Here is a 23263-nt window from a genome sequence, read left to right on the forward strand (position 1 = left end):
GTAAGTTTCTATAAGATCCCCTCTTAATCCCCTAAATTCTAGAGAGTATAAACCAAGTCTATCCAGTCTTTCTTCATAAGACAGTCCTGACATCCCAGGAATCAGTCTGGTGAACCTTCTCTGCACTCCCTCTATGGCAATAATGTCCTTCCTCAGATTTGGAGACCAAAACTGTACGCAATACTCCAGGTGTGGTCTCACCAAGACCCTGTACAACTGCAGTAGAACCTCCCTGCTCCTATACTCAAATCCTTTTGCTATGAAAGCTAACATACCATTTGCTTTTTTCACTGCCTGCTGCACCTGCATGCCCACTTTCAATGACTGGTGTACCATGACACCCAGGTCTCGCTGCATCTCCCCTTTTCCTAGTCGGCCACCATTTAGATAATAGTCTGCTTTCCTGTTTTTGGCACCAAAATGGATAACCTCACATTTATCCACATTATACTGCATCTGCCAAACATTTGCCCACTCACCCAGCCTATCCAAGTCACCTTGCAGTCTCCTAGCATCCTCCTCACAGCTAACACTGCCCCCCAGTTTAGTGTCATCCACAAACTTGGAGATATTGCCTTCAATTCCCTCATCCAGATCATTAATATATATTGTAAATAGCTGGGGTCCCAGCTGGGGTCCCAGCACTGAGCCTTGCGGTACCCCACTAGTCACTGCCTGCCATTGTGAAAAGGACCCGTTTACTCCTACTCTTAGCTTCCTGTTTGCCAGCCAGTTCTCTATCCACATCAATACTGAACCCCCAATGCCGTTTGAATGCCGATGAATCATTTGATATATGTACCGGTACTTCATTCTCAATGATTTTTTTCTGTTGATCCTCACTTTGATCCCACCATCCTCTCAGCTCCCCTTTTGAATCCTTACCTTTCACTACCCAGTACAGCAGGAATAAGTAAGGCTATGGAGTAATGTTGTCATTAGGACATTCTACAACTGCCCCCAATGTACATGGACTGCATTTGGTAATTTAGAACAGAATGTATAATTTTACTTCTGGCAGATGCTTCCTAAGAGACCTTTGACCCCTTAGTGAAACCGATAATCCATCTGTTTTCATTTCACCTCATGTTCTTCAGTCGCTGTATGCTAGATTCTAGGAATGTACTGGAAGCCTTTCATTGTTGGATGTTCATGTGTCAGCCCTATCTTGCTTTCTGTGCTGTTCCTGTAAGGGACAGCTGGAATCTTCACCCCTTACAAATTCTGGTGGAAATATTGGCTCCTCCAAGTATTTGCTTAATTCCTAGTCCTTCTGGCAAGTCATTCTGCAAACATTGTTTATTTTCTACTGCATAATTATCATGACAAAATATGACAAACTGTTAATTGGCCTCTTTCAGTTCCGTAAAAAGTATTTCGCAAAATTATTCTTTTCATTGGAGGCAATGGAATAAAAAAAAGTAAATATATCATTCTTAGATGTACATGTCCCAATAAACCTTTTATATGAATTGGGACTAATATTTTACTGTTATAAGATCCCTAAGTTCATAAATGATAGGAGTAAAATTAGTCCATTCGGTCCATCAAGCCTACTCCGCCATTCAATCATGGCTGATCTATCGTTTCCTCCTAACCCCAATCTCCTGCTTTCTCCCCATAACCCCTGACACTCATACTAATCAAGAATCTATCTTGATTTTATTTTTCATTTTACTGATTCATTTTACTGTTTTTTTCTGTCTTATCCAGTATTGTCAATATGTTGCAAATATTTCAATCTAACATGTTCTGGTACGATGAGCAGAGAAATCAATACGGCATTAGCACACGGCCGAACAATCATAATTTCTGAAAAGGAAATCGTATAGGTTATAAAAATTATATGACTCCATAAAATAGAGCTACAACATATATCAGTTGCATTGTAAACCAGGTTTACAAATGTCTTGTAACATTATGCCTAAATGCCATACACCATTTGAGTCATAGAGTCAATGGACCAAACACAGGCAAATGGGACTCACTCAGGTAGGGCAACTTGGTTCATGCTGATGGGATAAATGTACAGAGCATTTTACCCATAGTAGGGGAATCAGGAACCAGAGAACATTGGTTTAAGGTGACAAAGCGTGGTAGGTATATGGAATGAAATGCCGGTGAAGATAGTTGAGGTAGTACTATCACAAGGTTTAAAAAAACATTTGGACAGGTACATGTACAGGATAGGTTTAGAGGTATATGGGGCATGCTGGTCAGTGTGCGCAAGTTGGGATAAAGGGTCTGTTTCTACGCTGTATGACTCTGATTCTCAGTAGTCTGGCTGGCCTGAGTGAGCCCCCTATGCATGCATTTGCCTCATTGAAAATTCAACACAAACTCACTGGTGTGAAGATTCCAACTTGACTGAGTTTTCAGGGTTCCTTGGGTTTACATGGCCTTCAAATAAACTGATAAATTGTTGGAAAATAAATTATAATTCCGTTTCTGGAACTTGAAATAAAAACAATAATCCAGGAAAAACTTCATCCAGACAAGCAGCCTCTGGAAGGAAACCAGTTCATGTTTACAGTCCAGTATCCTTCCTCGGTATTGTAGGAAGAGTGGAGGGTGTCAGTTTTCTAACCAGAGCTGGTGAAGGAGTGAGGGTAAGTCAAAAGACTATGGGCATTAATTAGGACAGATCAGATGACGAGGGCCATGTACTAATGTCATAGTTGCATTTTAAAGAGTGAAATTGTAATATAAGCACAATGAAAAATGAGGGAATAATTTATCTTAAATTGGAAAATTGATTGTTCAGTTCAGTTTAGTTTATTGTCACGTGTACTGGGGTTCAGTGAAAAGCTTTTGTTGCATGCTTACCAGTCAGCGGAAAGACAATACATGATTACATTCGAGCCATTAGCAGTGTATAGATACATGATAAGGGTATAACGTTTATTGCAAGGTAAAGCTAGCCAAGTCCGATCAACGATAGTCCGAGGGTCACCAATGAGGTATATACAGTAGTAGTTCAGGACTGTTCTGCTGTTGTTGGTAGGATGTTTCAGTTGCCTGATAACAGCTGGGAAGAAACTGTAGCTGAATCTGTAGGCGTGTGTTTTCACACCTGTACCTTTTGCCCGATGGGAGAGTAGAGAAGAAGGAGTGGCCAGGATGCGACTTGTCCTTAATTTCAGAATGCTGAAAAATGACTGGAAGGAAAATAAGATACTGCTTTTCTCGTTCACATGGGACTTCACCATGGCAGTGGCCTGCAACAAGAAGCTTATGATATGCAATCACTCAAAAACAAATTGCTGGTGGTACTCAGCGAGTCAAGCAAAGGGATAGTCGATGATTTGAGTCCAGGCCCAGTACCAGCGTAAACATCAAAAACAGTAGAATACATGAAACACAGTACAGTACAGAACACGAACAGGCCCTTTGGCCCACAATGCCAAGATAAATTAATATTATCTGACTGTACATGATCGATATCCATCCATTCCCTACATCTAAAAGCCTCTCAAACATCACTATTATTTTGGCATCCACCACCACCCTTAACAGTGCATTCCAGGCATCCACCACTAACTATGCAAAACAAAAACTTGCCCCATACATCTCCATTTCAACTTTACATCTCACAAAGAAGATTGGAATGGATGTAAGTGAATCATTGTTTAAACCTGGAACTTTGTGTGAAGGTAGACACAAACCTGGTACTGAGGAGACACGAGTGAGGGCCTCATTTGTGATTGGAGAGGGGAACCCCCGTTCCCTAACGAATGAGGACATCTCGGATGTTCGAGTATGGAACACCTCACCTTGGGCGCAGATGCGGCGTAGACGGAGGAAATGAGAGTAGGAGATAGTCTTTGCAGGAAGCAGGGTGGGAAGAAGTGTGAAGGTAGACACAAAAAGCTGGAATAACAACGGGACAGGCAGCATCTCTGGAGAGAAGGAATAGGTGACGTTTCGGGTCAAGACCTTTCTTCATACTGGTTTGGGATAAGGGAAACGAGAGATATAGATGGTGATGTGGTTCAACTTCACCACCAATTTGCATCCTGCACTCAAATTCACTCATCTCCGACACCTCCCTCCCCTTTCTTCATCTCACAGTCTCTATCACAGGAAATAGACTATTGACTCTCGTCTATTATTAAAAACCCACTGACTCCCACAACTATCTTGACTACACTTCTTCCCACCCTGCTTCCCGGAAAGGATATCTCCTACTCTCATTTCCTCCGTCTACGCCGCATCTGCGCCCAAGGTGAGGTGTTCCATACTCGAACATCCGAGATGTCCTCATTCGTTAGGGAACGGGGGTTCCCCTCTCCAATCACAAATGAGGCCCTCACTCGTGTCTCCTCAGTACCCCGCAGCTCCGCCCTTGCTCTCTCCCCCCCCCAGCCTCAACAGAGACAGTCCCCCAAGTCCATACCTTCCACGCCATCAGCCATCGCATACAACACATAATCCGCCAAAATTTCCGCCACTTCCAACGGGATCCCATTACTAGCCACATTTTCCCATCTACACCCCTTTCTGCTTTCCGCGGAGACCGTTCCCTCCGCAACTCCCTGGTTAACCCATCCCTTCCCACCTAAACCACCCCCTACCCAGGTACTTCCCCTGCAAATGCAGAAGGTGCAACACCTGCCCCTATATCTTCTCCCTCGACTCTATCCAGGGACCCAGACAGGTTAGGCAGATGTTCACTTGCAGCTCCTCCAACCTCATCTATTGTATCCGTTGTTCAAGATGTGGATTCTTATACATCGGCAAGACCAAACGCAGACTAGGCGATCGTTTCGGGGAACACATTCGCTCAGCCTGCCTGAACGAGCCTGATCTTCTGGTTGCTGGACACTTTAATTCTCCATCCCATTCCTACACAGACCTTTCTGTCCTCGGTCTCCTCCATTGTCAGAGTGAGGCTAAATGCAAATTGGAGGAACAGCATCTCATATTTCGCTTGGGCAGCTTACAGCCCAAATGGTTTGAATATTGATTTATTTCACCAGGTAGCCCCGGCATTCCCCCTCTCTTTATCCCTCACCCACCCAATTTGCACGAGCTTCTTATTTTCACCCTACAAACAGCTTACGATGGCCTGTTTTATCATCGTTACTTTTTTGCATATCTTTCATTCATTGTTCTTTATCTCTCCACATCACCATCTATATCTCTCATTTCCCTTATCCCTAACCAGTCTGAAGAAGGGTCTCAACCCTAAACGTCACCCATTCCTTCTCTTCAGAGATGCTGCCTGTCCTGCTGAGTTACTCCAGCTTTTTGTGTCTAACTTTGGTTTAAACCAGCATCTGTAGTTCCTTCTTACACATGATTGTTTGTGTCCCTGGAGGGTGGGAAGGGAAGAGGTAAATGGACAGGGGTTGCATCTCCTTTGTTTGTATGGGAAGGTGGATGTGGTTGGGAGGGATGGGATTGAATGTAAGAATGGACCAGGGAGGTGAAAAGTTACATTCAGAAAGCAGAGCAGAGGGGAAGGTGTGAATCTTGATGGGATAATGTTGGAGCTGGCAGAGATGCAAAGGAATTATCAGTTAAACACAACACTGTCTATAACTGTGAAAAGTGATACTCAGTTATACACATCACTCAACAAAACACATTCCTCCCCTGGGTTTCTTCATGCAAATTGTTACATCTGCTTTGTATCTCAGCTGGAACAACAGATAAAATTGACTGACAATTATGTGGTGCTGAATTTTATAACATCCCAGGTGTCCTATATTAAGATGATATTTGGTTATTGAATTTCCTAATGCTCAAAACAATATTAATTTTATTTAAGAAAGGGACAAGAGGATGAGAGTGTCAGTATTTACTAGGTACAAACAGCATAAGATTTAGACTTTAGAGAAATTGTGCAGAAACAGGCCCTTCCGCTAACTGAGTTAGCGCCGACCAGCGTTCACCCTATACACTAACACTATTCTACACACTAGGGACAATTTTCCAACTTACTGAAGCCAATTAACATACACATTTCTACGTCTTTGGAACGTGGGAGGAAACCGGAGCACCCAGAGAAAGCCCACACGGTCACAGGGAGAATGTACAGACAGCACCCATAGTCAGGATCAAACCCAGGTCTCTAGTGCTGTAACGCAGCAACTCTACCGCTACACCACAGTACCACCCCTTAGATGTAGCGCTTATCCATCTATGGTCTAAACAGTTGTGGAGTTGGTCTGGGAGGATCGTTGAGGATGGGATGAGACTTTATCCTGATTATATTTCAGTGCAAAATATGGGCAAAATGATCCAAATTAAAAGGCTACTTTCCCATCCCAGGCAGTGACAGAAATGTTGAGATTACTTTGGTTCAAGCATTATGGTGAAAGAGCTGTTACTATTATTAAGACCCTTGAGTATGCCAAAATTGTCCAGGGTTCAAAATGACCAGATTAGGACGGAGATAATTTAATGGATAAAATTCATATTGAAAATCTGCATGAAACATTTCTGAGCCTGATGGACTGGTTGACATCATAAAACAAGATTTTTTTTTTTGTCTAATTTGGATTAGAAGATTATCAGTAATTTTTAAATATGTATCTTTTAATTAGAATTGTCCTTAATAACAACATTCTCTAATCTAGTTACATTGAATGAGTGTTTTGCTCAATCCTTGTGTACATATTTTCTGAAACTCTATTTGCACTAAGAACTGAGCATAATTTGCTAGGTTGTGGGAGATGATCACATCCCAGTAGGCTTTGCTATATAACATAATTCAGATTTCTTCACATCAGTAACACATTACATAGACAAATTAGTTCAACTGCCCTCAACTTCAATGATGCACCATTTCAACACAATACAGACATTACCTTTGTTCAACATTTTGCACTTTTCCAATACCTCTGCTATTAGAAAGTATAATATAGAACAGAGAAAAATACAGCACAGGACAGGCTCTTCAGCGCACAATGTCTGTGCTAAACATGAAGCCAAGACCTACTCTTGTCTTCTTGCACATAAGTGTTGTCTGCCTCCGTTCCTTGCATGTTCATGTGCCTATCTAAAAGTCTCTTAAAGCTAACTTGCTATCTTGTAGTCTGCTGCAGGTTCTTTGACCTGAAATATCTACTGTTTTTTCTTTCCACAGATGACTGGCTGAGTTCTTGCAAGATTTCTATTTTTGACCCAGTTTCAAATGAAAATTGTTAATTCTTGTGCAGACATGATATCGTCAATATTATATGGGTAAACTCAGCCATCATTTTTTCTTTTGTCATGACAAATTCAATTGTACAGTCAAATATTATCTGTATCATATCGTTTCCATAAGGCATATTATTCTTAACAATAAGAAACGTATACAACCTCAGTCCTGGTCTCCATTGTGGTGAATGGTAGTAAAGAAAGCAAACTCAATGCTAGTATTTATTTCAAGAGGGCTTGTATACAAAAACAGGGATGTAATGTTGAGGCTCTATAAGATGCTGGTAAGGCTGCATTTGGAATATTGTGAGCAATTTGGGCACCATATCTGAGGAAGGATGTGCTGGCTCTGAAGAGGGTCCAGAGGAGGTTTACACGAATGATCCCAGGAATGAGTAGGTTAACCTATGATGACCGTTTGTCAGCACTGGGAACATACAGAATAGTGAAAGGCTTGGATAGAGTGGATGTGGAGAGGATGTTTCCACTAGTGGGATAGTCTAGGACTAAAGGTCATAGCCTCAGAATTAAAGGAAGGAGATGAGTAGAAATATATTTAATCAGAGCTTGGAGAATCTATGGAATTCTTTGCCACAGAAGGCTGTAGAGGCCGTCAGTGGATATTTTTAAGGCACAGATAGAAAGATTCTTGATTAGTACAGGTGTCAGAGGTTATGAGAAGAAGGCAGGAGAAAGGGGTTAGGAGGGAGAGATATATCAGCCATGATCGAATGGCGGAGTAGACTTGATGGCCGAATGGCCTAATTCTACTCCTATTCATGATGACGTTATGACTTTATGAATGAGTTAACACCCATATTGGCAGTGTACATTATATATTTCTACTTTGAATTATCTACTAAAACAATGAAAATTATACATAAATATAAAAGAGGAAGAATTACAATGAAATGTCTTTTTTTGGCATTGAAAGGAAAAACAACACTTATTATGTTGAACTATCATTTTGCCTTTTCTTTTCACGTCCTCCATTTCTATTCTTTTTATCTTTAATCATATTTCTGGAATTGTTGATATAATTAACTCATTTTTTACACTTTCTTTATGAATATGATCAGGCTCTGGTTGCATAACATTATTTAATCATAACATTTCATAATTTACTCAGAAGTACTTGTGTGTGTCACTATTCACTATTGTACCAGAAAACACTGAATAGAATCCATGGGGAACCAAAAAGATTGATTTTGACTTGTGCAAGAGTATAAAACAAGCAAAAGCAAATCCATGACAATATTATATATTATTTCTTTGTTATTTCCAATTGAGGAAATAGTTTGGAAATGGAAATGAAAAGTACAATCGCGAATTAGCAATCACTTTACACAATTCCATAATGTTAAAATGTAGAGCCATAGAGTGATACAGTGAGGAAACAGGCCCTTCGGCCCAACTTGTCCACACCGGCCAACATATACCAGCTGCACTTGTCCCACCTGTCTGCGCTTGTTCCATATCCCTGCAAACCTGTCCTATCCATGTACCTGTCAAACTGTTTCTTAAATGTTGGTATAGTCTCAGCCTCAACTACCTCATCTGGCATCTTGTTTCATACACCCACCACCGTTTGAGTGAAAAAGTTAACCCTAGATTCCTATTAAATCTTTTCCCCTTCACCTTGAACCTATGTCCTCTGGTCCTCGATTTCCCTACTCTGGGCAAGAGATTTTGTGCATCTACCCAACCTATTCCTCTCATGATTTTGTACACCTCTATAAGATCACCCCTCATCCTCCTGCGCTCCAAGGAATAGAGTCCCAGCCTACTCAACCTCTCCCTGTAGCTCACACCCTTTAGTCTGGCAACATTCTCACAAATCTTCTCTGAACCTTTCAAGCTTGACAATATCTTTCCTATAACATGGTGCACAGAACTGAACACAATATTCTAAATGCGGTCTCACCAATGTCTTATACAACTGCAACATGACCTCTGAACTTTTATACTCAATATTCTGACTGATGTAGGCCATTGTGCCAAAAACCTTTTTGATCACCTTATCGACCTGCGACTCGCCCTTCAAGAAACCATGCACCTGCACTCCTAGATTTCTCTGCTCTACAACACTCCCCAGAGGCCTATCATTCACTGTGTAGGTCCTGTCATTGTTAGACTCCCAAAATGCAACACCTCACATGTCTCTATATTAAATTCCATCAACTATTCCTCAGCCCACCTGGCTAGACCCTGCCGCAATGTTTCACAACCATCTTCACTATCTGCAAAACCACCTACTTTTGTATCATCGGCAAACTTGCTAATCTTGCCCTGTATGTTCTCATCCAGAACATTGATGTGGATGACAAACAGTAACGGGCCCAGCACCGAACTCTGAGGCACAACACTAGTCACAGGAATCCAGTCCGAGAAGCAGCCTTCCACTATCACCCTCTGCTTCCTTCCATGGAGCCAATTTGCTATCCATCCAGAAATTTCTCCTTGGATCCCATGCGATCTAACCTTCCAGAGCAGCCTACCATGGGGAACCTTGTCAAATGCCTTACTGAAATCCATGTATACAACATCTACAGCTCTGCCCTCATCAACCTTTTTGGTTACTTCAAAATATCAATCATATTTGTGAGACACAACCTCCCACGTACAAAACCATGCTGTCTATCCCCAATCAGCCCTTGCCCATCCAAATGCCTGCATAACCTATCCTTCATACTCTCCAGTAACTTTCCAACTACAGATGTTAAGCTCTCCAACTACAGATGTTAAACTGCAGATGTACCCCAACTAGGGGGTATTCCCTGGACAATAGGGAACAAGACTCATAAACAATGCTGATTGTTAATACTGATTGAAATACCGTACTTCCATGTATTGTATAAACTGTTAATTTTCTTTAAATTGATCAGTAAAGCTCTTTAGTTACATTCAATTTCATATCCAAAAATTCCTTAGTTTACCAAATTTTATTTGGATACTACTGTTAAGAGTTTTCCCATTTCTTCTTTTTTCTGATGAATCCACAGTGTATTCCCATTCTAAATGTTTATTAGTTTAGAATATGTTAATCAACCTCTTTGCTGATTCTAGGATTTGTCAATAATGCAATATTACACAGAGGACATTCACATACTTTTTTCCCCACAATAGTCTCATTTAGTTTAGTTTAGAGATGCAGTGTGGAAACAGGCCCTTCGGCCCACCGAGTCCATGCCAACCATAAATCACTGATTAACATTAGTTCTACATTTTCTCACATTCGTATCCTGCACTCAATGGTCAATTTTTGCAGATGCCAATTAACCTACAAACCTGCACATCTTTGGAATGTGGGGGGAAACCAAAGCACCCGGAGAAAACCCACACGGTTACAGGAAGAGCATAAAAAACTCTATACAGCCAGCACAAGTAGTCAAGATCGAACCCGGGGCTCTGGTGTGGTGAGGCAGCTAATCTACCACTGTACCACGTTATGAAAAATCAAGATTATCTTAAAATGTTACCTCCTATATTGATCAATATAATGTTATGGTAGATCCCTATGTGGCATTTGATAATTTGATATCAATCTATCTTTTCTGCTTCTTGCTATCTGCAGTATCCTCAACTAGGGTCTTCATCATTGCTGGTTCCACATAATTATTGGATCTAAATTTAGGTATAGGTTCACACGGTGGCTCAGCAATAGATTTGGTGCCTTACAGCGAATGCAGCGCCTGAGACCCGGGTTCGATCCCGACTGTGGGTGCTATCTGTACGGAGTTTGTACGTTCTCCCCATGACCTGCGTGGGTTTTCTCTGAGATCTTTGGTTTACTCCCACTCTCCAGGGGTGTACAGGTTTGTAGGTTAATTGGCTTGGTAAATCCAGGGATCACTGGCCGGTGTGGATCTGGTGGGTCGAAGGGCCTTTTTCCACGCTGTATCTCTAAACCAAACTAAATGAAAATCTGGAATCCATTTAAAGTTTCACTGTACCTTAATTGGTACATGTGATAATAAACTGACCTTGAAACCTCACCTTGAAACCTTGAAGTTATTCATAAAGTTGATATCACAAAGTTGACCATCACTAATGCCAAGATGGGCCAGCGGATGAAACAGTACTGATTCCATCTCTAACTTACATTGGAAGTGATGAGGTAGAGTATGTCAGAAGCAGCAGCGAAACTATTGAGTGCAACATTTGCAACAAGGGGCAACTATAACAAGCACAGTATCACCACAGCACACTGCAGGAGGGATGAGAGGGTGAGAATACTCAACAACACAAATTGCACCATCTCACCCAAGCAAAGTGGTGAATCATGCTTTAAGAAGAGTGACAAATGAGGAGTAAATTGTAATTTTTTTAATTCTGTAATTCTGAAGAAGGATCACGACCAGAAACGTTACCCATCCTTTTTCTCCAGAGATGCTCGTTGACCCGTTGAGTTACTCCAGCATTTTGTGTTTACTGATGTGAACATTTTTTTGTGAAACAAAACAGCCTTTTTTTTAAAATAACAGGTTTAATATTATTGCGAGAATTGTGATGGGAGTTAGATGTGGCCCTTGTGGCTAAAGGGATCAGGGGGTATGGAGAGAAGGCAGGTACAGGATACTGAGTTGGATGATCAGCCATGATCATATTGAATGGCGGTGCAGACTCGAAGGGCCGAAAGGCCTACTCCTGCACCTATTTTCTATGTCTATGTTTCTATGTTGTTAATGCATTGCTGTACCACTCACTAGTGTTTCATTCTGCACATCTTGTATTTTTAGGCAGCACATAATATGTAATAAAACAGTATGTAAGTGGCAGGTTTGAGTGTTGAGGTTGAAAAAGGGTCCCTTTACTCGGATGTACCTTGGAACAGTCATATTTGAAATCCTCGATAAATACAAGTTGTATTTCCATGATAACTTTTGCTAGGATCAACTTGGATCTTTGTGATACTGAGGTTATTTAACTGAGGTTAATCATGTTGAAGGCCAACAGTTAACTTTTATGTCTTTATTTTTAGAATATTGCCAATATTGTTCAAAAGTCAGTAACGGTTAGAAAATCTATTTCCGTATGAGTTATTGCCAATACCTATTTTACATGATTAGATTATATCAGACTACTAGACTAAGTGGGACCCGTTGGGTCCCAGCATCACACTGGAGGGCTGGTCATCCAACGCAATATTCCACCTCTAGACCAATTCTAATATTGGTGGCCAGTTGGGGGGGGGGGGGCTTTCTGGAGCGCTAGTATGGGTGTTGTGGGCTGAAGGGACTGGTTTCCAGAGGGCTAGTATGCAAATTGTGCGCCAAATGGATTCTTGGGCTGGCGTCTCAGTCAATCAAGCCTGTTGTGCTGGCAACTCACTCACTCACGGCTGGTGGGCTAGTAGTTGACTCATGGCTAATCCTTGAAATTCTATTTCAAGCAGGGTATAAGGCCACCAAATTCAAGTGCAGTTTCTTACCACTTCTAGCAGGGTGCAAGGCCACCAAATTCAAGTGCAGTTTCATACCATTTGAAGTAGGGTGCAAAGCCACTAAAGACAGCGAGTCGTGACCTCTCCCTCCTCCAACTTCAAGCCAATGCACCCACGCCCCCATTTGCAGTAAGTAATGCATTTTAACTTCAAGCCATTGCACCCAAGCCACCATCTGCAGTAAGAAGTGCCTTTCAACTTCAAGCCACACCCAAGCCATCATTTGCAGGAAGTAGTGCCTTTCAACTTCAAGCCATTGCACCCAAGCCACCATCTGCAGTAAGAAGTGCCTTTCAACTTCAAGCCACACCCAAGCCATCATTTGCAGGAAGTAGTGCCTTTCAACTTCAAGTCAAAGCTCCCAAGCCATCATTTGCAGTAAGTAGTGCCTTTCAACTTCAAAGCTCCCAAGCCACCATTTGCAGTAAGTGGTGTCTTTCAACTTCAAGCCACACCCAAGCCACCATTTGCAGTAAGTAACGCCTTTCAACTTCAAGCCACAATTTGCAGTAAGTAGTGCCTTTCAACTTCAGGCCATTGCACCCAAGCCACCATTTGCAGTAAGTACTGCCTTTCAACTGCAAGCCAAAGCACCCAAGCCACCATTTGCAGTAAGTAGTGTCTTTCAACATCATGCCACCATTTGCAGTAAGTAGTGCCTTTCAACTTCAAGCCACCATTTGCAGTAAGTAGTGCCTTTCAACCTCATGCCACCATTTGCAGTGCCTTTCAACTTAATACCAAAGCACCCAAGCTACAATTTGCAGTAAGTAGTGCCTTTCAACTTCATGCCACCATTTGCAGTAAGTGGTGTCTTTCAACTTCAAGCCACACCCAAGCCATCATTTGCAGTAAGTGGTGTCTTTCAACTTCAAGCCACACCCAAGCCACCACGGGAAAGATGTGGAAGAGAAATGGAGTACATTTAAAGGTGAAATTTTAAGAGTACAGAATCTTTATGTCCCTGTTCGGTTGAAAGGAAATAGTAAAAATCGGAAAGAGCCATGGTTTTCAAGGGAAATTGGACACTTGGTTTGGAAAAAGAGGGAGATCTACAATAATTATAGGCAGCATGGAGTAAATGAGGTGCTTGAGGAGTATAAAGAATGTAAAAAGAATCTTAAGAAAGAAATTAGAAAAGCTAAAAGAAGATATGAGATTGCTTTGGCAAGTAAGGTGAAAGTAAACCCAAAGGGTTTCTACAGCTATATTAATAGCAAAAGGATTACGAGGGATAAAATTGGTCCATTAGAGAGTCAGAGTGGGCAGCTATCTGCAGAGCCAAAAGAGATGGGGGAGATATTGAACAATTTCTTTTCTTCGGTATTCACCAAGGAGAAGGATATTGAATTATGTGAGGTAAGGGAAACAAGTAGAGTAGCTATGGAAACTATGATATTCAAAGAAGAGGAAGTACTGACACTTTTGAGAAATATAAAAGTGGATAAGTCTCCAGGTCCGGACAGGATATTCCCTAGGACATTGAGGGAAGCTAGTGTAGAAATAGCAGGGGCTATGACAGAAATATTTCAAATGTCATTAGAAACGGGAATAGTGCCGGAGGATTGGCGTACTGCGCATGTGTTCCATTGTTTAAAAAAGGGTCTAAGAGTAAACCTAGCAATTATAGACCTGTTAGTTTGACGTCAGTGGTGGGCAAATTAATGGAAAGGATACTTAGAGATAATATATATAAGCATCTGGATAAACAGGGTCTGATTAGGAACAGTCAACATGGATTTGTGCCTGGAAGGTCATGTTTGACTAATCTTCTTGAATTTTTTGAAGAGGTTACTCGGGAAATTGATGAGGGTAAAGCAGTGGATGTTGTATATATGGACTTCAGTAAGGCCTTTGACAAGGTTCCTCATGGAAGGTTGGTTAAGAAGGTTCAATGGTTGGGTATTAATGGTGGAGTAGCAAGATGGATTCAACAGTGGCTGAATGGGAGATGCCAGAGAGTAATGGTGGATGGTTGTTTGTCAGGTTGGAGGCCAGTGACTAGTGAGGTGCCACAGGGATCTGTGTTGGGTCCACTGTTGTTTGTCATGTACATCAATGATCTGGATGATGGTGTGGTAAATTGGATTAGTAAGTATGCAGATGATACTAAGATAGGTGGTGTTGTGGATAATGAAGTAGATTTTCAAAGTCTACAGAGAGATTTATGCCAGTTGGAAGAGTGGACTGAAAGATGGCAGATGGAGTTTAATGCTGATAAGTGTGAGGTGCTACATCTTGGCAGGACAAATCAAAATAGGATGTACATGGTAAATGGTAGGGAATTGAAGAATGCAGGTGAACAGAGGGATCTGGGAATAACTGTGCACAGTTCCCTGAAAGTGGAATCTCATGTAGATAGGGTGGTAAAGAAAGCTTTTGGTGTGCTGGCCTTTATAAATCAGAGCATTGAGTATAGAAGTTGGGATGTAATGTTAAAATTGTACAAGGCATTGGTGAGGCCAATTCTGGAGTATGGGGTACAATTTTGGTCGCCTAATTATAGGAAGGATGTCAACAAAATAGAGAGAGTACAGAGGAGATTTACTAGAATGTTGCCTGGGTTTCAGCAACTAAGTTACAGAGAAAGGTTGAACAAGTTAGGGCTTTATTCTTTGGAGCACAGAAGGTTAAGGGGGGACTCGATAGAGGTCTTTAAAATGATGAGAGGGATAGACAGAGTTGACGTGGATAAGCTTTTCCCACTGAGAGTAGGGAAGATTCAAACAAGGGGACATGACTTGAGAATTAAGGGACAGAAGTTTAGGGGTAACATGAGGGGGAACTTCTTTACTCAGAGAGTGGTGGCTGTGTGGAATGAGCTTCCAGTGAAGGTGGTGGAGGCAGGTTCGTTTTTATCATTTAAAAATAAATTGGATAGTTATATGGACGGGAAAGGAATGGAGGGTTATGGTCTGAGCGCAGGTATATGGGACTAGGGGAGAATACGTGTTCAGCACGGACTAGAAGGGTCGAGATGGCCTGTTTCCGTGCTGTAATTGTTATATGGTTATATGGTTATTTGCAGGAAGTAGTGCCTTTCAACTTCGTCAAAGCTCCCAAGCCACCATTTGCTGTAATAGTGCCTTTCAACTTCAAGCCAAAGCAACCAAGCCACCATTTGCAGTAATAGTGCCTTTCAACTTCAAACCAAAGCTCCCAAGCCACCATTTGCAGTAAGTAGTGCCTTTCAACTTCATGCCACCATTTGCAGTAAGTAGTGCCTTTCAATTTCAAGACACACCCAAGCCAAGCCAAGCCAACCGAGGGGGGGGGGGGGGGGGGGGGGGGCTTTCTGGAGCGCTAGCATGAACCATTTTAGAACCAATAGACATTTTTTTTGCAAGCTTTAGAACCAATAGACATTTTTTGCAAGCTTTAGAACCAATAGACATTTTTTTGTAAGCATTTTAGAACCAATAGACATATTTTTGCAAGCTTTAGAACCAATAGACATATTTTTGCAAGCTTTAGAACCAATAGACATATTTTGCAAGCTTTAGAACCAATAGACATATTTTTGCAAGCTTTGAACCAATAGAGACTTTTTTTGCAAGCTTTAGAACCAATAGAGACACTTTTTGCAAGCTTTAGAACAAATAGACACTTTTTGCAAGCTTTAGAACCAATGGACATTTTTTTGCAAGCTTTAGAACCAATGGACATTTTTTTGCAAGCTTTAGAACCAATGGACATTTTTTTGCAAGCTTTAGAACCAATGGACATTTTTTTGCAAGGTTTAGAACCAATGGACATTTTTTTGCAAGCTTTAGAACCAATAGACATTTTTTTGCAAGCTTTAGAACCAATAGGCATGTTTTTGCAAGCTTTAGAACCAATAGACAATTTTTTTCAAGATTTAGAACCAATAGAGACACTTTTTGCTAGCTTTAGAACCAATAGACACATTCTGCAAGCATTTTAGAACCACTAAGGGCACTTACATTTGAGTAGACATGTGTTGTGTTATTCACAGCTCAGAGAAATGTGACCCTCTGCCTTCCTCCAGCTTGCAGACACTGATTGAGGTACACCACTTCCTGGTTTTATAGTCCCTCCCCCCTGCCGCCAGCGGGGGCAGCAGAGAGAATGGGGAATTTTGTAAAAACATTAATATCTCTGTCATTTTTAATCTACGGGAAAAATCCTCGGCACACATGCGGCGGAGGGGGGCTCTGAGCGAGGTGGCCAAAAATGACGGCCGTAGGTGGCGGCGTTCTCTCGGAAATCGCAGCACAGATCGCCAAAACCGGTCAAGAACAGAGTTTTAGTAATATAGATAGATAATGTGGTCCAACTGATTTTATACTAAATTATGATTTAATATAATTGGTATTGTATTAGAATCATTTTTGATCACCTGATGCTGCAGTTGATATTCCAGCATTTTAATAATGGCTTATATTAGTGTCTACTGTAGGTCATTTTGCAACATATTTTATGTAATGGAACATTCTTCATGTTTGTGAGGTGAACGACATGAATAAAAGTTATCATTTTTCAAATTCCCATTAAGAGTTTATTACTTCCTTGGGAGAGGCCTCAGGTTTGTTGTGAACTTCATCTATTCATTTTGACACGATTATTGCTTTTATTCTTGATAAGCTTTCTATCCTTGCTTTCTTTCTCAAGGCATGATGATTTTCCAACTGATTATTCTGTGCTAAAAGACTCAGGCTTATGTTTCTAATGCCTGAGTGTGCAAATGCACACCACCAGATTCAGGGACAGTGTCTTCCCAGCTGTTATCAGGCAACTGAATAATCCTACCACAACCAGAGAGCAGTGCTGAACTACTATCTACCTCTTTGGAGGCCTTTGGACTATTCTTGATTGAACTCTGCTGGCTTGACCTTGCACTAAACAGTATTCCCTTATCTATTGTAAATGGATCGATTGTAATCATGTATTGTCGTTCTGCTGACTGGTTATCACACAACAAAAGCTTTTCACTCTACCTCGGTACACGTGACAATAAACTCAACTGAACTGAATTTTTAATGATTAATTATCATTAAAAATTGAGTTTCATGTAATTTCCAAGCTTGTGCATGAAATTACTTTTCTCCACGTTTCCGTTATTTTCTTTAACTGTAATTTTCTTAGCTTTTTAAAATGTGTTTTGTTTATTTCCCCTGCCGTTTCAGTTATATAAAGCTTATTCGGCTTTCCGCACCCACTTGAATTCTAACCTGCCCAGGAGTGCAGATGAATCTCTTATAAAGTGGAAATAATGTTTTCTGGAGGGCAATTCTGATGATGCAAAGTGTGGTCACTGCACATGTAAAATCACTGAAACATGACCTCTGTTTGTTATGGCAAACCTGTTTAAAATCATTAAGTATCACACTTGGAGTTGGGGGAATGGTGATTTAACTCCTGAGAGTCCATTGATTCACAGAATTGTAAGAGTTGACTGAGGTAATTACATTTTGTTAAGGGTAGAGTCGATAAGACGATGAGTCATTGGGCATGGAGCCTGCGGCGGGACTGAGAGAAAGAGTAGCTTGGGTGCCAGCTCACCAGAGATAGAGGTCATGCAAGAATTATTACTGCAAAGGATTTACATGGGGAGCTCAATGGCCATCTAACAGAAGAACGCTGATGAATATGCACTGAAAAATATCATGGTGCATATCCATGGAATTAAAGGAGCATATAAAATATGTCCAGCATTGACATTGTAAGAATTCTTGCCACATGAAATCTGAAGGTCAGTAACTTCATCTCCATCAGTATAGTAAAAATGGAGGCAAAGAAGCAAATAAATATCATTTGGCCCAATGTGTCTTTTCCACGACTCATCAAAATCATAGATGATCTTTCACCTCAATGCCATATTCCTGCATTATCCACACTCTTAAACCAGCTTTGATTGTAATCCTGTGTGGATGCTTTACCGGGATAGCATGCAAGACAAAGTTTTACAGTGTAATGATGCAAATTTATCGGACTTTGGTTAAGTCGCCTTTGGAGTATTGCGTGCAGTTCTAATTGCCCTATTATAGGAACTTTGTTGCGGCTTTGGAGAGGTTGCACAGGAGGTTTACCAGAGTGATGCCTGGATTAGTGTGTATTAGCTAGAGGGAGAGGTTGAACACACATGGATATTTTTCTCTGCCAAGAAGTTGCAGAGAAACCTGATAGAAGTACATAAAATTATGCGAGGTGTAGATTGGGTAGACAATCAGAACTTGTTTACCAAAATGGAAATAGCAAATACTAGAGGTCATAGCTTTAAGGTGAAAGGGGCAAAGTTTAAAGTAGATATGCGGGGTAAAGGGCCTGTCCCATTTACGCGACTTTTCAGCAAACTGCGACCTTCAAGATCGGGGGCACTCGCCTGAAAAACCGCGAGCTGGATCGACTGTCAGCGCTGAACACACACACACACACACACACACGCAAAAACACATCGCAAAGGCGGGGGCCAGGGAAAGCGGGGGAGCGCTGTCTGAAATTCACACAGTGCAAAACCATGGTGATACCCGCGATGAACAGGAAGGTTAAAGACAGCCAGCACAGTGCACAGTAAGTCCTTTAAACGGGGGGGGGGAGAAGGGGGGAGAAAAGGGGACAAGGGGAGAGAAGGGTGGAAGAAGGACTGGAGATACTTTTAAGAAGCAAGACTTTTAATAAGCCAGAGATACACAGTTGTGAAGTTTAGCGGGCATTTAATATTACCGGTTGGTTTTCCTTGGTTCTGAAAACTCGTGCTTACGTTTTGTTTTCCCCAATGAGCAAATGAAAATGCCTGGTCAGCAAAGGAGATTACCTACGGCTACCTCGACTACTGACAATGACATGGCGACCCCACTACCACTGCTCTACGAGTTCAAAAGTATCGATTTTCTCCATGCCGACCAATTTTTGCTCGCAGAAATATTTTACGCAACCACTATGCGGGGACTCCTCTCGACCATGAAGGAGACTTACCAGTGACCACCTACGACCATGTGTCGACCATGCTGCGAGCTTGTGGCGAGCGCAAACTCTCCTAAACTCACAAATAAGGTCGCCATAATGGGACAGGCTCTTCAGGTTTTTTACAGAGAATGTAGCGAGTACCTGGAATGCACTGTCAGGGGTGGTGTGGAGGCAGATATGATAGTGGCATTTAATAGACTTCGGATGGGCATGTGGATATGCAGGGAATAGAAATATATGGATTATGTATGGGCTGATAAGGGTTGGCCTTGGCTTCAAGTTCGACACAGACATTGTGCGAGAAAGCACCTGTTCCTGCACAGTACTGTTCCATGTTCTATGTATCTCGTACACGTGCCAATCATAAACCCATATGAAACCATCCGCATGAACACAATAGCCGACGCCACAACAGTAGGGATTAATTAGACTGTTCCAAAGATTCACCACTATCATTCAGACTCTGGGGAGAAGGCAGGAGAATGGGGTTCGGAGAGAGGGATGGATCAGCTATGATTGAATGGCGGAGTAGACTTGATGGGTTGTATGGCCTAATTCTTCTACTATCCCTTATGAAATGACTCATGAATGATGGATTACTCTGTGAATCTGTTAGAATCTATGACAGTAGGAAAAATTGGCAAGTAAATGGCTGAAAATATAACTTGAAGCTTGTCTCAATAGACAATAGACAATAGGTGCAGGAGTAGGCCATTTGGCCCTTCGAGCCAGCACCGCCATTCAATGTGATCATGGCTGATCATCCACAATCAGCACCCCATTCCTGCCTTCTCCCCATATCCACTGACTCCGCTATCTTTAAGAGCCCTATCTAGCTCTCTCTTGAAAGCATCCAGAGAGCCTGCCTCCACCGCCCTCTGAGGCAGAGAATTCCACAGACTCACAACTCTCTATGTGGAAAAAGTATTACCTCATCTCCGTTCTAAATGGCTTACCCCTTATTCTTAAACTGTGGCCCCTGGTACTGGACTCCCCAACAAAGAACATGTTTGAGGGAGAGAATTCCACAGATTCACAACTCTCTGGGTGAAAATGGAGAGAAAGCAGGAACGGGGAACTGAATATGGATGATCAGCCATGATCACAGTGAATGGCGGTGCTGGCTCGAAGGGCTGAATGGCCTACTCCAACACCTATTGTCTGTTGTCTATAAAATATCTGTAAATATCACAATTATATAGGCAATAAGGGGGCAGGGGAAAGTAAGTGTAAGGGAGCAGCAAATGTTCTTACAGCTGTACCAACAGATACCCAACACCAAATCACAGCAAGAAAGCTTACGGGGGTCTGCATTTAGTGGCGATATTGAGAGGAACAATACAAATGCACTGGAAACCTGAGTAGTGTGACATTGTCTCAGCAGATAATGAATGAAAATGGTTGCACATATGCAGGATTCATGGGCAGTTTGGAGGTACATAACAAGGTGTGTCGTTTATCCACATTCCATTTGTATGGATGATGATGTTCCTTATGACCGATATTTTTTTGTTGAGGTCTATGGTAACCTCGGTTGAACACGTGCAAGTATTGAATGTGAGGGAGATAACATATACTCAAACTTAATGGTTCTGCAGAAGTATGAAGATACTTTAATTAGATTTGATGATCACAGCAAATGTTGAGCCTAATTTGATGAATCGATTCATGATGTGAATACAGAGTCAAGTATTACACAAGACTGAGTAGTCATGAATCAAGTTGGGAGCTTGTAAATTGTTCGTTTCAAGCAACTCATTACAATGTCAGAGGCAAATGCAGAGATGAGGAGATCAAAAGTAGACAAAAATGCCGGAGAAACTCAGCGGGCGAGGCAGCATCTATGGAGCGAAGGAAGTAGGCAATGTTTCGGGTCGAAACCCTTCTTCAGAACCGAAACGTTGCCTATTTCCTTCGCTCCATAGATGCTGCCTCACCCGCTGAGTTTCTCCAGCATTTTTGTTTACCTTCGATTTTCCAGCATCTGCAGTTCCTTCTGAAACAGATGAGAAGATCAATTTGACTTGGAAAGCCAGTCGACAGATGGTCTGATTGTGGTAAGACCATGTATAACCACGAGAAGTGTTATGTTTCCTCAAAGATAGTCTTGTGTATTTTGTCTAAATAAGTCATATGTTCAGCTCAATTATGTATAGTGTGTATTGTGCAAACCAGTAGCACAGCGGCGCAGCAGTAGAGTTGTTGCCTTACAGCGGCAGAGACCCAGGTTCGATCCTGACTACGGGTGCTGTCTGCACAGAGTTTTATGTTCTCCCTGTGATCGCGTGGGTTTTCTCCGGATGCTCAATTTTCCTCTCACATTCCAAAGACGTGCAGGTTTGTAGGTTAATTGGCTTCTGTAAATTGTCTCTAGTGTGTAGGGTTGAACTAGTTTATGGGTGATCGCTGGTCGGAGCAGATTTGATGGACCGAAGGGCCTGTTCTGCGATGTATCTCAAAACTAAACTAAACTCAACGGTATAACAGTTTATTGCTGTAAGAATAAATACCCTTGTTTGCAGCTACCATCTCTTGCAATGACTTTAAGTGAAAATCACAATATCTCCAATAGTAACCAAGGTAGGCCTTAGGAAACATTACAGGGAGTCATTTACTGTATAAAATCATTGGTATATTATACTGTGTCTTTTCTGCTTCAGTGACTTGTTGATATTGTAAATATTGATAGCCAGCATATGCCACTAGATGTTAATTTACCTTGAACTAAATTCCAATCTATTGACTTGATTGTGTGTCACTGCTGCGCTTCATTGAACGGTTAATGTTGCCGTCTGTTTCAAAAATCGGAATGAGAGGCTTGCTTCCAAGAATGTGCTATGACAATTAGAACCGATTATAAACATATCCCCTCAGAGCAGATGCAACCAAACATTAATGGCAAAGTTGCTGCTGCGTTTCACAACACTGAATGCTTCAAAGTCAAAATAAGGCATTTCCTAACAAGCTAAACATTAGCAAGAAGCAGCTGCAGACCAGATAAAAATCTCTGCAATAATTAGGCACTGACAGGACTGAGAACATTTGCTCTGCACAAATATATTTACTTCAGCCGACTGATCCTCAGCATTGCCACTGGCATAGAATCTCATTATTGAAACCAATGAATACATAAATGAATGTACTTTATGCAAAGTATAGGTCTTGGAAAAGATAACATCTTCCCGTGTTGGACTCATAGCAGGTCCTGTGCAGCACCAGTGAGGGGATACACTCATCAAATTATGACTGTGTACTTCAAACCCAGTTTCAGAGCATTCTTGGTTACGTTGCTGAAAGTTAAGAATGAAGAATGGGCCAAATGAAAGGAAGAGTGCTGTCGTGAATTACAATTAATAGCAATGATAATTAATGACGAATTATACTATCTTCCCAGAATTATTTTGTAATATGTGTCTCTATGGTCCATGGTGTCAGCTGAGATAGCATTTCAATCAAATGTTCTGCATGTCCTCAAAGAATTATTACCAAAGGCCATCCACACTTTGACAATTAGTCACTTCCTCTACGTCCTACACACATTAATATCTCCACTAATCAAACTGGAGGTTATCGCAATATCAAAAGCAAATATTAAATATTTCATGAAAAACTATGGCGCGCCGTGTACAGGGAATAGTGGAATGCCATAATGTAGAAGGCAATAAGCCAGGATGGAGTTGTCAAGTTGGTCGGATAGACCATCCAGAATTTTTTTTATTGTGTTTTATGGATTAGGAGATGCTT

General features: G+C 41.5%; 1 protein-coding gene across 1 annotated transcript in view; it reads left to right on the top strand.

Annotated features, from left to right (window-relative positions):
* Positions 1–23263, top strand: part of sntg1 (syntrophin gamma 1) — a 487473-nt gene that overhangs the window by 308383 nt on the left and 155827 nt on the right. The gene's annotated exons all lie outside the window — the stretch shown is intronic.

This window comes from Amblyraja radiata, chromosome 4 (assembly GCF_010909765.2).
Source record: "Amblyraja radiata isolate CabotCenter1 chromosome 4, sAmbRad1.1.pri, whole genome shotgun sequence".
In the NCBI taxonomy this organism is placed as follows: Eukaryota; Metazoa; Chordata; class Chondrichthyes; order Rajiformes; family Rajidae; genus Amblyraja; species Amblyraja radiata.